The sequence below is a fragment of the Chionomys nivalis genome, chromosome 7 (assembly GCF_950005125.1).
Source record: "Chionomys nivalis chromosome 7, mChiNiv1.1, whole genome shotgun sequence".
NCBI lineage: Eukaryota > Metazoa > Chordata > Mammalia > Rodentia > Cricetidae > Chionomys > Chionomys nivalis.
The window spans coordinates 33,612,239-33,625,567 of NC_080092.1; positions in this window are offsets into that span (position 1 = coordinate 33,612,239).

Below are 13,329 nucleotides of genomic sequence, written 5' to 3' on the forward strand. Positions count from 1 at the left end.
CCGTTTTTCTATCGGTTTCTGGAATTGAACTTCTGTCAGGCTTTCATAGAAAGCCCACTCAATTTCCTCGCCAGCCTTCCAGCGTGTTTTGAGAAGACAAGGTCTCTTCATTTCCCCAGGCTAAGGCCCACAGCTTCTGGAGATTATCTCCTTCCTTGTCAGTGTAGTGGTGCTGGGACTGCAGGTTTGTGCTATGGTGTTCGGCTGTGGGTTCTGGAGACCTGAACTTAGGTCCTCATGTTTGTGCTTTGCCCGCTGAGCCCTGGCCACATATCCCTGGCTGTCCTAGAACTCGTTCTGTAGGCCAGGCTGGCCTCAAATTTACAGAGCTCAGCAGCCTGCCTCTGCCTCCTGAGTGCTGGGATTAAAGGTGAAAAAGTGTTGTCATGCCCATGCCCAGCTTTTTTTCTTTTCTTTCTTTTTTGTTTTTTTTTTTGTTTTTTTTTTTTTTGGATTTATTTTTGTTCCTTCCAGACACCAGATTGTGCTTAATTTCCTGGGCTAGTGACTGTCCAATCAAGCTGAAAAGATTAACCATCACTGACGTGCTGGAGCCTCTCTCACAGCCATTTTCCCTGCCACCACCCTACTCCTCCCCCAACAGCAATGAAGACCAGGGTTATGGTCACAAAAGATGATGAGAACTGGGTGGTGGTGGTTCACACCTTTAAACCCAGTACTCAGGAGGCAGAGGCAGGCCTGATCTACAAAGCAAGTCCAGGACAGCTAGGGCTGTCACACAAAGAAACCCTGTCTCAAAAAGAAAAAAAGAAAAAAAATTATGAGAAAAGCCACTCAAACAAAGATGACAATCAGCAAATGGGGCTCAAAGTCAAATCATTTAAGGATATGGGACCTGAACCTGAGTTGGTAGAGGACTAGAGTACACATCCCCAGCACCCAGAAGAAAATGCTACTTTAATCCCAGCACTGGGGAGGCAGAGACAGATGGATCTCTGTGAGTTCGAGGTCAGCCTGGGTCACATGGTGAGAAAGACAATGAAGACTGACATCTTTGTCTGACTTCCACATGCAAGCTCTGCCTTGTCTCAAAAAACGAAAAAAAACAGCACTTGGGAGGCAGAGGCAGGCGGATCTCTGTGAGTTCGAGGCCAGCCTGGTCTACAAAGGGAGTTCCAGGACAGCCTCCAAAGCTACAAAGAAACCCTGTCTCGAAAAACCAAAAAAAAAAAAAAAAAAAAAAAAAGTCAAGCAGTGGTGGCACACACCTTTAATCCAACCTAGCACTTGGAGGCAGAGGCAGGCAGATCTCTGTTTGTTCGAGGCCAGCCTGATCTACAAGAACTAGTTCAGAACAGGCTCCAAAACCACAGAGAATCCTTGTCGGAGGGACAGGGAAAGGAAAGAAAAAGAGTATTGGGGCTGGAGAAGTGGAGAAGTGGTTCAGCTGTTAAGAGCTCTTATAGAAGCTGGGCGGTGGTGGCGCACGCCTTTAATCCCAGCACTCGGGAGGCAGAGGCAGGCAGATCTCTTTGAGTTCGAGGCCAGCCTGGTCTACAAGAGCTAGTTCCAGGACAGGAACCAAAAGCTATGGAGAAACCCTGTCTCGAGAAATCCAAAAAAAAAAAAAAAAAAAAAAAAAGCTCTTATAGAGGGGGCTGGAGAGATGGCTCAGCGGTTAAGAACACTGATTGTTCTTCCAGAGGTCCTGAGTTCAATTCCCAGCAACCACATGGTGGCTCACAACCATCTGTAATGAGATCTGGTGCCCTCTTCTAGGGTGCAGGTATGCACACAGGCAGAACACTGTATACATAATAAATAATCTGTAACTCCAATTCCAGGGGATCTGATGCTTTCTTCTGACCTCCCTGGGCACTATCAACATGTGTGGCGCACAGACATATATGCAGGCTAAACACCCATACACACACAGTCAGACTTGACAACCCTTATCTGTGTCACAGAGCCCCAGAGCTCACTGGCCAGCCAGACTAGCCAATCAATGAACGGGTGAACACCGCGTTCAGTGAGAGACCTTGTCTCAAAAGATAAGGCAGAACAGGGGCTGAGAGCCGGGCGATGGTGGCACACGCCTTTAATCCCAGCACTCGGGAGGCAGAGGCAGGCGGATCTCTGTGAGTTCGAGACCAGCCTGGTCTACAGAGTAGTTCCAGGACGGGCTCCAAAGCCACAGAGAAACCCTGTCTCGAAAAGAAAAAAAAAAGAACAGGGGCTGAGAATACAATTCAGTTGATTTGCCTTCCAAGTACAAGGCCCTGTGTTGGATCCCAGAACCACCAAAACCAAACAGGAAGAAAGATAAGGAAGGAGGAGTGCACTGGAGGAAGCCGCCCAGTCCTGCCCTGTAGCCTCCACAGGCGACACTGTGTGGGCAGGTGCACGGAGCTGGAGTCATAGACTTAACCTACATGGATTCATTGAGCACAGTTCAGGAATACTTCCGATGACGTGAAATCTGAGGACATCTTTGGGGAAATACTTCACAGTCCATAACATGGGCCCAGCAATTATTGGCACCTCAAAAGAATATTTTGCAGGGCAGGAGAGATCGCTCAGCAGTTAAGAGCACCTGCTGCTTTTCCAGAGGGCTCTGTTGGTTCCCCATGCCCACTTCATGTAGCTCATAACAATCTTTAATACCAGTTCCATGGGATCCTAAGCCTCTGACCTCTGAGGGCACTTGAGCTCACTTGTATATACCCATGTGCAGACACACACCTACACATAATTAAAAATGACAGACAATTGTCAGGTAGTGGTGGTACGTGCCTTTAATTCCAGCACTCACAAGGCAGAGACAGGCAGATCTCTGTGAGTTCAAGGCCAACCTGGTCTACAGGGTAAATTCCAGGACAGGCTCCAAAGCTACACAGAGAAACCCTGCCTTGAAAAAAAACAAACAAAAAAGAAAATTTACTTTTTTCAGATATATGATTTTAGCTATATGTGACTGTTTTGTCTGCATGTTTGTGTGTGTGTCAGAAGGTGTCAAATCTCAAACAGACGGTTGTGAGCCACCATGTGGGTGATGGGAAGCAAACTTGGGTCCTCTGGAAGTACAACTGCCCTTAACCATTGAATCATCTCTTTAGCTCCCAACAGAAATTAATATATATATTTTTTTCAGCCAGCCACATTTTATACATCAGAATAGAACACTGAAGTAAAGCAACTAAAATTTTAAGCAGACTAGATATTCTGGTTTTCTTTTTTTCTTTTTTATTTTTTTGTTGTTGGTTTTGGTTTTGGTTTTTCCAGACAGGGTTTCTCTGTGTAACAGCCCTGGCTGTTCTGGAATTCACTGTGTACGCACAGAGATTCGTCTGCCTCTGCCTCCCAAATGCTGGGATTAAAGGTGTGCGCCACTACTGCCTGACCAGACTAGGTATTCTAAATACTTTGATCTAATTAGATCTCATATTAGGATAAATTATTCTCTTTATTTATTTTTTGTTTTTATTTATTTATTATTATTTTCTGTCTTTTTTTTAAGGCAGGGTTTTTTTTGTGTGTGACAGCTCTGGCTATCCTGGAACATGTTTGTAGACCAGGTTGGCATAAAACTCACATTCACCTGCCTCTGCCTCCCAAGTGCATGTGTCACATTTTTTTTTCCTTTTTCTTCTTCTTTTTAAGATTTATTTATTATAGCTGGGAAAATTTGTTTTGAATACAGTGTTCTGCCTGCGTATCTGCCTACTTGCCAGAAGAGTAGGCAGATCTCATTATAGACGGTTGTGAGTCACCATGTGGTTGCTGGGAATTGAACTTAGGACCTTTGGAAGAGCAGATTGTGCTCTGAACTGCTAAGCCATCTCTCCAACTTTTCCTTCTTCTTAAAATGGGGTTTCAGCCAGGCAGTGGTGGCACACGCCTTTAATCCCAGCACCAAGAGGCAAAGATGGACAGATCTCTGTGAGTTCAAGACCAGCCTGGTCTACAGAGCGAGTTCCAGGACAGGCTCCAAAGCTGCAAAGAAACCCTGTCTCGAAAAACACAACACAACACAACAAAAAAACTTGCTTGACATGGAGCCGAGGATGACTCTGAATTCTAATCCTACCACTACCATTTCTAGAGTTACAGGATCATGAATTATGCCACTTCACTTAGTCTCTGATGAAAGTACCCTGAGTTTCAAATGAAGCAATGGCTTAGAAGAAACAAGAAAGGGAGGGCCTCAGCACAGAATGTCATTGTGTCGCTTGCAGGAAGCTTTCTGCTGGACACAGGGCAACAGGCTCCCTGGAAGGGAATCCCACAACTACTCCCATTCTTTTTGGTTTCTTGAGAAAAGGCATTCTTTTCTCTGATGAAAAAAAAAATTATTTTACCGGGGGTAGAGGAAACAATGTATCTCTGGCTGGCCTGGAACTTGTTATGTAGACCAGGCTAGTCTCAAATGTATAGAGATCTGCTTACCTTTGCCTCCCTGGTTATGGGATGAAAGGCTTGTGCCACCACACCCTGGCTTTAGGTTTATTTTTAGGGCGCTAGAGAGATGGCTCATCAGTTAAAAGCACTTGCTGCCCTTACAGAGCACCTAGGTTTGGTTCCCAGCACCTATATGGCAGCTTTCAACATCTTTATTTCTAATTCCAAGGGATCTGGTCCCTTCTCTGTCCTCTGTGAGCACCAGGAATGCGTGTAACACACAGGCATACACACAGGCAAAACAGTCATATACAGGAAATAATCATTTGGTTTTTTTTGTTTTTTTTTAATATTTATTTATTTATTATGTATATAATATTCTGTCTGTGTGTATGCCTGAAGGCCAGAAGAGGGCGCCAGACCTCTTTACAGATGGTTGTGAGCCACCATGTGGTTGCTGGGAATTGAACTCAGGACCTTTGGAAGAGCAGGCAATGCTCTTAACCACTGAGCCATCTCTCCAGCCCTTGTTTTGTTTTTTGAGACAGAGTCCCACTGTGTAATCCTGGCTGGTCTGAGGCTGGCCTAAAACATACTATGTAGACCAGGCTGGCCTCCAACTTACAGAAATCCACCTGCTTCTGCCTCCTAACTACTGAGATGAAAGACATGAGCTACCATTTCCAGCAAAACTGATGAATCTTTTTTTAAAAAATGTGTGCTCTGGCATACAGGCTTGCAGAATGCTGTATACATAATAAATAAATAAATCTTTAAAAAAAGATGTGTGTACATTAGTGAAGTGCTAGTGGAGGCCAGAAGAGGGCAGCAGATCCCCCAGAACTCTGGTCACAGTCAGTTGTCAGCCACCTACCAGGCAGTCTGTACTCCTAATAACTGAACCATCTCTCCAGCCCAGGCGATTCAGTTAATCCAGTCAGGGACCAGGGACTCAGTTGCCTCAACAGCCCCTAGAAGGCCCCTGGCTTTGAAGATTCATACTGCTCAGCAATATGTGTATATAATGTGTACAATCTCCAGTCTAGAGCTGGGTATATAGCTCAGTATGGCAATACTCTGCACGAAGACTCTGGCTGTCTGGTCTCCCAGCTCATCATGACTTGAAGTGACAATAAGGGAGAGAGACAGCTAAGCCCTCCAATCACTGACGGTCCTACTGGCCAGCATCCCCTTTCCCGTGAGTTGTGTTGCCTTCCACCAAGTGGAACTTGCTATGATCTAGAAGAACACATTGATGGTGAGAATGGAGAATGGCCTCCTTTCTCGCCTAAGCTGACCATCCCATCTGGTTTACGAGGCCAAACATGTCTGACCCAGCGAAATTGCAAAGTCACTCACCACCTCAGCTTTGCTCGGTTCCCCTTGTTTCCTGGAACTCGCTAGTGCTAGACGGCTTTTCTGTACCATAAGGCATTCTGCTTCAGATTTTACCCACCTACTTTCTTCTATTGAGGGTTAAACTGCGGTTCCAAAAAAGATATGCTAAAGACATTGGGCTGGGGGCTAGAAAGATGGCTCAGAGGTTAAGAGCACTGACTGCTCTTCCAGAGGTTCTGAGTTCAATTCCCAGTAACTACATAGTGGCTCACAACTATCTGTAATGAGATCTGGTGCCCTCTTCTGGCCTACAGGCTTAACACGCAGATAGAACATTGTATACATAATAAATAAATAAATATTTAAAAAACACCATAGGGCCGGGCGGTGGTGGCGCACGCCTTTAATCCCAGCACTCGGGAGGCAGAGGCAGGCGGATCTCTGTGAGTTCAAGACCAGCCTGGTCTACAAGAGCTAGTTCCAGGACAGGCTCCAAAACTACAGAGAAACCCTGTCTTGAAAAACCCAAAAAAAAAAAACAAAAAACAAACAAACAAAAAAAAAAACACCATAGGGGTTGGAGAGATGGCTCAGTGGTTAAGAGCACTGACTGCTCTTCCAGAGGTCCTGAGTTCAATTCCCAGCAACCACATGGTGGCTTACAGCCATTTATAATGAGACCTGGCGCCCCCTTCTGGTTTGTGGGCACACATGGAAGGAATGCTGTATACATAATAAATAAATAAATTAATTAATTAATTAAAAAAATTAAAAAACACCTTAGACTGGAGATGTAGCTTCAATTGAGAGAGAATTTGACTAGTTTACATAAAGCCCTGGGTTCAGTCCCCAGCATTGCACAAATCTGATATGGTGAGCACATCTTTCTGTTTTGTTTATCAAGACAGGGTTTCTCAGTATGGCCTTGGCTGTCCTGGAACCTAATCTGTAGACCAGGCTGGCCTTGAACTCACAGAGATCCACCTCCTTCTGCCTTGCAAGCGCAAGCGCTGGGATTAAAGGTGTGCACCACCATTGTCTGGCAGGTGAACACATCTTTAACCCCAGAAATATAGAGATGAAGAAAGAGGATCGGGGGGCTGGAGAGATGGCTCAGAGGTTAAGAGCATTGCCTGCTCTTCCAAAGGTCCTGAGTTCAATTCCCAGCAACCACATGGTGGCTCACAACCATCTGTAATGGGGTCTGGTGCCCTCTTCTGGCCTGCAGCCATACACACAGACGGAATATTGTAAACATAATAAATAAATAAATAAATAAATAAATAAGAAGATCAGAAGATGTCAGGCAGGGCTGGAGAGATGGCTCAGAGGTTAAGAGCATTGCCTTCTCTTCCAAAGGTCCTGAGTTCAATTCCCAGCAACTACATGATGGCTTACAATCATCTGTAATGGGGCCTGGTGCCCTATTCTGGCCTGCAGTCATACACAGACAGAATATTGTATACATAATAAATAAATATTTAAAAAAAAAGATGTCAGGCATTAGTGATACATGCCTTTAATCCCAGAACTCAAGAGACTGAGACAGGAGTATCTCTGTGAGTTCAAGGTCAGCCTGGTCTACAAAGTGAATTTCAGGACAGCCAACAGCCAAAGTAGTTACACACAGAAACTCTGTCTTAAAAAAAAAATCAATCAATTAATAAATAAATAAAAAGACCAGCCGGGCGGTGGTGGCGCACGCCTTTAATCCCAGCACTTGGGAGGCAGAGGCAGGCGGATCTCTGTGAGTTCGAGACCAGCCTGGTCTACAAGAGCTAGTTCCAGGACAGGCTCCAAAACCACAGAGAAACCCTGTCTCGAAAAACCAAAATAAATAAATAAATAAATAAAATAAAAAATAAAAAAATAAAAAGACCAGAGGTTTAAAATCATCCTCAACTAGATGTCGTATTTGGGACCAGCTGTGACCATAGAAGAGATTGTTTGAATCTTAATGCTTCCTCCCATTATTGGACCGTGGAGAAGGAGACCCAGAGTATCACAATGGGCTGTAATAAAGGGAAATTGAAACTGGGGGAATGACTCAGTGGGTAAATGCTTACTACACAAGCATTAGGGCCTACATTCAGATCTCTAGTGCAACAGGGGTATGGTGGCCAAGGCAGGCAGATCTCTGTGAGTTCCAAAGTCAGCTTGGGCTAAATAGCAAGTTATAGATCAGCCAGGGTTTCAGAGGGAGACCCTGTCTCCAGAACAAAACAAGAACAAAACAGATCTACATAAAAGCCAGGCACAACTGCACGTGCTTACAAGTTGGGCAGAGGAAGGATAATCTTGGGGGCGTGTTAGCCGTGCCCTGAAACCGTGGGACGGACAGCAGTGAAGAAGGACACCTGCGTTGACTGCTGGCCTCCACATGTGTGTGCTGTGCTCACTTGTATATGCACACGTATACACACCACAAGGTGAATAAACAAGCAAAGATCCTAAAGGAAACTTGCCAGTCTGTCAGCCTTCAAGGCACGTCCCCAAGCACCTGTCTTATGTAATGCCATCAGAGGCTGCCAGAGAGTGATGCATCTGGGGGAACACAGCAGAAACCAAGCAAGTGGGTAAGGCAAAGTCTCCCATGGGAGGAGAGGCCCAGGAAGCCGTCTAAAGAAGCTGTCCAAGCCATGGTGGATAAGAAGAGGTTCAGGGAAAGGGAACTGCTGGAGGAAGGCTCCAGGCTGAGAAGACAAACCATTGGGAGGACCAAGCTGATCCCGGGGGCAGGGGACACAGAGCTGGACCGCAGGGAAACAGGGGCTTCATGCCCTGACAAGGGGTTCAGACAGAACACAAACCAGGAGATGGCAAAGCTACAGCGATAGTCATCACAGGGGGTTAGTTGGCATAATTCTGCATATGACAGAGATCCCAACTCTGCACCCAACTGCAAGGTGTACAGTTTGACTGGGGCAGGAGCTACCCAGGGGAGGGACTGACTGGGCCAGGCTAGTCAGAGAAGGAGGGTGGGAGAGAAGGGGGCCGGAAGAAAGGAGAGAACATCAGCCACGATACCCCAGGTGACATCCCCCTGGGTTCCTTGCCATCCCAGTGGCATGGTTTCTTCTCCTTTATCTGCTACCAGCTACCGAAGAGTAGAGATAATTCAGTTATGGGTTGGAGAAATGGTTCAGAGCACATATTGTTCTTCCAGAGGACCCAAGGTCTGTTCCCAACACATGTGAGAGGCTCCCAACCACCTGGAACTCCAGCTCCAGATCTGACTTCTGGTCTCTGGAGGCACCTGCACTCACTCACACATACACATAAAAATAATAAAATTGTATGCAAGAAGGGGGCAGTAAGGAAATTGATGATATGAACATGGTATGGTTAAGGGGGAAGATTTTATTGTAGGAGAGAGAGAGAGAGAGAGAGAGAGAGAGAGAGAGAGAGCAGCCAGAGGCATCTGGAAGAGTCCAGAGCAGACAGAGAAAGTAGATGGAATACTGGAATACGGTCAGCAGACTGGATCTGGCTGGGGCTATCTGTGAGAGAAGAGCACAGGACAGAGAGAGCAGAGTCAGAAGAGAGCGCTTATAAGGAAGCTGCGTAAGGTCCAGTCCTTAGGGGACTGCTTTCGGGACCAAGACGAAGCCAGATATAAGTGTGGGACACTATAATATGGGACCCCTAGCTAATATTTGTGTGGGTGGGTGAGTACGTGCACACAGGTCTGCATGTGTGTGTGTATGTGTGTATGCGCAGCACTGCATGCATTTGTGTGTGTGTGTGTGTGTGTGTGTGTGTAGGAGTAGGCTTTGAAATATATAACAAGTACTTGTGATATTGAGGGAGCCTGGAGGCCGGCACCTTTGGATAAGTCAAAGGAGAGCCATATATTGAAAGAGGGTCTGTAGGGTCTTTCAATATATGTCCCTGCTGCCAGAGGGAAGGGAAATGACTCCTTTTGGCAAAGGGGAACCAGTTTCACAAGTTCCAGAGGAATGCTGGCTTTTATCTAACTGCCAGAAATCCTCCCATAGTCCAGGTTGAGCTCATTTCTTGATATTGGACTGCTTTCTGGAGTTTGGGGAAATAAAGTTTCTTTAGGACCTGACAAAAATAAATCTTTAAAGAAGAAAGAGATATTCCATTTCAAAAAGAAAGCTCAACTCTCTCTTTGACAAAACTCTGCAAAGGGTACAAAGAGGAGGTCAAATAGTAAAGTGGGCAGCCTCCCTGGCCATCGTCCCTCAGCTGCTCCAGAGCAAACGCCTTTTTCTCATACCCTCTCCCCGCCAACGCCCCCCCTCCCCGCACCCCAAGAGGAACGGGCCTCTGGGCTCTCACCGGGCAGGGGAGGGCTCTGGAAGCCATAGAACCCACAGACACCAGTTCCGCATTTCCGCCAAGTCCAGAAACCGGAAGAGGCGGGGATAGGACAACCCACTGGCTGGACTCTGCATTCTCCCAGCGCAGCAGAGGGAAAAACAAAGTTAGTTTGCCACTGCACAGCGAACCTGGGAGCCTGAGCGCGCAGTCTCAACAAGTGGCTGGGAGGGGTTGCAAGGGAGAAAGGAAAGGTATGGAATTTGGGTCAGGGGAGACACAGCCTACAGTCAACACAAGGAAACTGCCCGAACGACCTCCTGTTTCAACCTTCTAGGGAACTAGTTAGACTGCTCCACCAGGGAGGCTGGGCCTGGCTTGCTGTGCAAGATGAAACACTATCACAGCCCGGGAAGGCAAGATGGAACTATCTCTGGCAAAGACTTCTCATCCAGAGCCACTTGTGCCATGGCTTTGTTATGCCCAAATCCATGGGTCCTCACAAAAGCCAACAAAGGTGACCGAGTCCTATATGTAAAAGCAAAGAGCTTTTATTTTAATCAAGTGTGCAAACCCGGTCTCTCCGCATGTCCAATGTATTGGAATATCCAGAGAGCCTCGAGCTCAATTAGAATTGGGTTTTTATAGTAGTAAAGGTGGGGGTGAGGGGTCTCTGAGGTCCAGGACCTCTGATTGGCTGACAATGTCTAGGGGTGTCCTGGTGAAGTGCTGGCAGGTGTTTCTATCTACAGTGCTTGGAATGTCAGGCATTTCCTTTGAATGGTCTGCTCTTGGGCGGGGGTTGGGTAATCTCAGCCTGCCAGGCATCGTCTCAGGGTAAACTATTGAGATTCCAGACTCCATTTAAATTTATCGATGGCCAGAGTCCCAGGTGATAATGGTTGGAGGAAGTAAAGAACTTCCTTTCTGCCCAGACTTAGATTATCATGGCTGGCCCTCCCAGCTTGAAAACTACATTTTTGTTTTCTTTTGAGACAGGGTCTCACCACAGCTCAGGCTGGCATCTACCTCCTCATGTAGCCAGGGATGACTCTGAACTTCTGAAGTTCAGCTCCCCATGCCTCCTCCTCCTGAGTTCTCGGATGGCAGGAGTGAGTCATCATATCCAGTATTTTTTTTTCTTCTGGGAACTGAACCCAGTATTTTGTCCATGCAGGCAAACAGCCAACCAACCCAGCTCAATCCCGTTTCTGCCTTTTTGTTTATTTAGATTTACTTAAGGGTAGGGCTGGATAGATGACTCAGCATTTAAGAGCATTGATTGCTCTTGAAGGGGACCCAGGTTTGTTCCCCAGCATCTACATGTTGGTTCACAGCCATTAATAATTCCAGTTCCAAAGGATCCAGTGCCAAACACACAGTGCCCTCAGTGGGCACACATACACACCAGGCTTTATCTTTTGAGCCACCAACCAGCTCCTGAATCATGACACAGAGACTTCATCAGTTTTGAAAGTTCAGCCTTGCCGGGCGGTGGTGGCGCAGGCCTTTAATCCCAGCACTCGGGAGGCAGAGGCAGGTGGATCTCTGGGAGTTCGAGGCCAGCCTGGTCTACAAGAGCTAGTTCCGGGACAGGCACCAAAGCTACAGAGAGACCCTGTCTCAAAAAACCAAAAAAAAAAAAAAAAAAGAAAGTTCAGCCTTAGCTTAGCTTTTATTTTATTTTTATTTTATTTTTTGTTCTTGTTTTTTGAGATAGGATTTTTGTATGTAACAGCCCTGACTGCCTTGGAACTAGCTCTTGAAGACCAAGCTGGTCTCGAACTCACAGAGATCCAACTATCTCTGCCTCCTGAGTGCTGGAATTAAAGGCTACCACTGCCTGACTTAGCTCTTATTTTAATATGTTTATCTACACTTTGCCTTAGGGCTTTTTATCTTTCTTTCTGTATATCTTACTTTCCTGCTGTCTCTATGTTTGGCTGACTGGCAGCTGCCTGGTTTCTGGCCTGGGCATAATGTTCCCATCTTTCTCCTTGTTCTCTTCTCTCCTATTTATTCTCTCTGCCTGCCAGCCCCACCTATCCTTTTTCCTACCTAGCTATTGACCGTTCAGTTTTCTATTAGATCAATCAGGTGCCTTGGGCAGGCAAGGTGAAACAGCAACACATCTTTACATAATTTTTTTGTTGTTGTTGTTTTTCAAGACAGGGTTTCTCTGCAGCTTTGGAGCCCGTCCTTCCTGGAACTAGCTCCTGTAGACCAGGCTGGCCTTGAACTCACAGAGATCCACCTGCCTCTGCCTCCCAAGAGCTGGGATTAAAGGCGTGCAATACCACCTGGCTCATCTTTTCATAATTAAACACGCATCCTTCCATCTTTTTTTTTTTTTTTTTTTTTGGTTTTTCGAGACAGGGTTTCTCTGTGGCTTTGGAGCCTGTCCTAGAACTAGCTCTTGTAGACCAGGCTGGTCTTGAACTCACAGAGATCCGCCTGCCTCTGCCTCCCAAGTGCTGGGATTAAAGGCGTGCGCCACCACCGCCCGGCGCATCCTTCCATCATTAAACAAATGTAACACACCCTTACACAGTTAAAGTGATGTTCTGTAGCATAAACAAATGTAACACATCTTTGCCTAGTTAAAATAATATTACACAACACATGATACACAGAAATACATGCAGGCAAAATATTCATTCATACACAGAAAACAAATATTTTTAAAAAATAGATTTTGTTTTGTTTTGTTTTTTTGAGACAGGGTTTCTCTGTAGCTTTGGAGCCTGTCCTGGAATTTGCTCTGTAGACCAGGCTGACCTCAAATTCACAGAGATCCACCTGTCTCTGCCTCCCTAGTGCTGGGATTAAAGGCATGCCACCACACCTGGTCAAAAATATATATTTTTTTATTTTTTTTCAAAAATATATTCTTAAAATCTGCTATCTACTATAGAGGATTTTTTTTTTTTAAACAGAGTTTCTCTGTATAGCTCTGGCTGTCCTGGAACTCACCCTGTAGACCAGGCTGGCCTCAGAAGTTGAGAACTGCCTGCCTCTGCCTTCTGAGTGCTGGGATTAAAGGCAAGCATGTGCCACCACACCAAGCTCAGCATCAAGAGTCTTAATCACCATAATCACCAGTCATCTCTCCAGCCCCTCTCTTTTTTCTGAGTTTTCTCTGTGTAATCCTGACTTTTCTAAAACTCACAAAATTGGTCTGCCTCTGCTCCCCAGCGCTAGTAAAGGCATGCTCCACCACACCTGGCCTCAGCTCAAGTTTGTAAACAAAATTTTTTAAATGTCTCAAAAATAAAAAAATATGTATGTATGTGAATTTGTGTGTATGTATGTGTCTGTCTGTCCACGTCTCTATGTGTATGTGAGTAT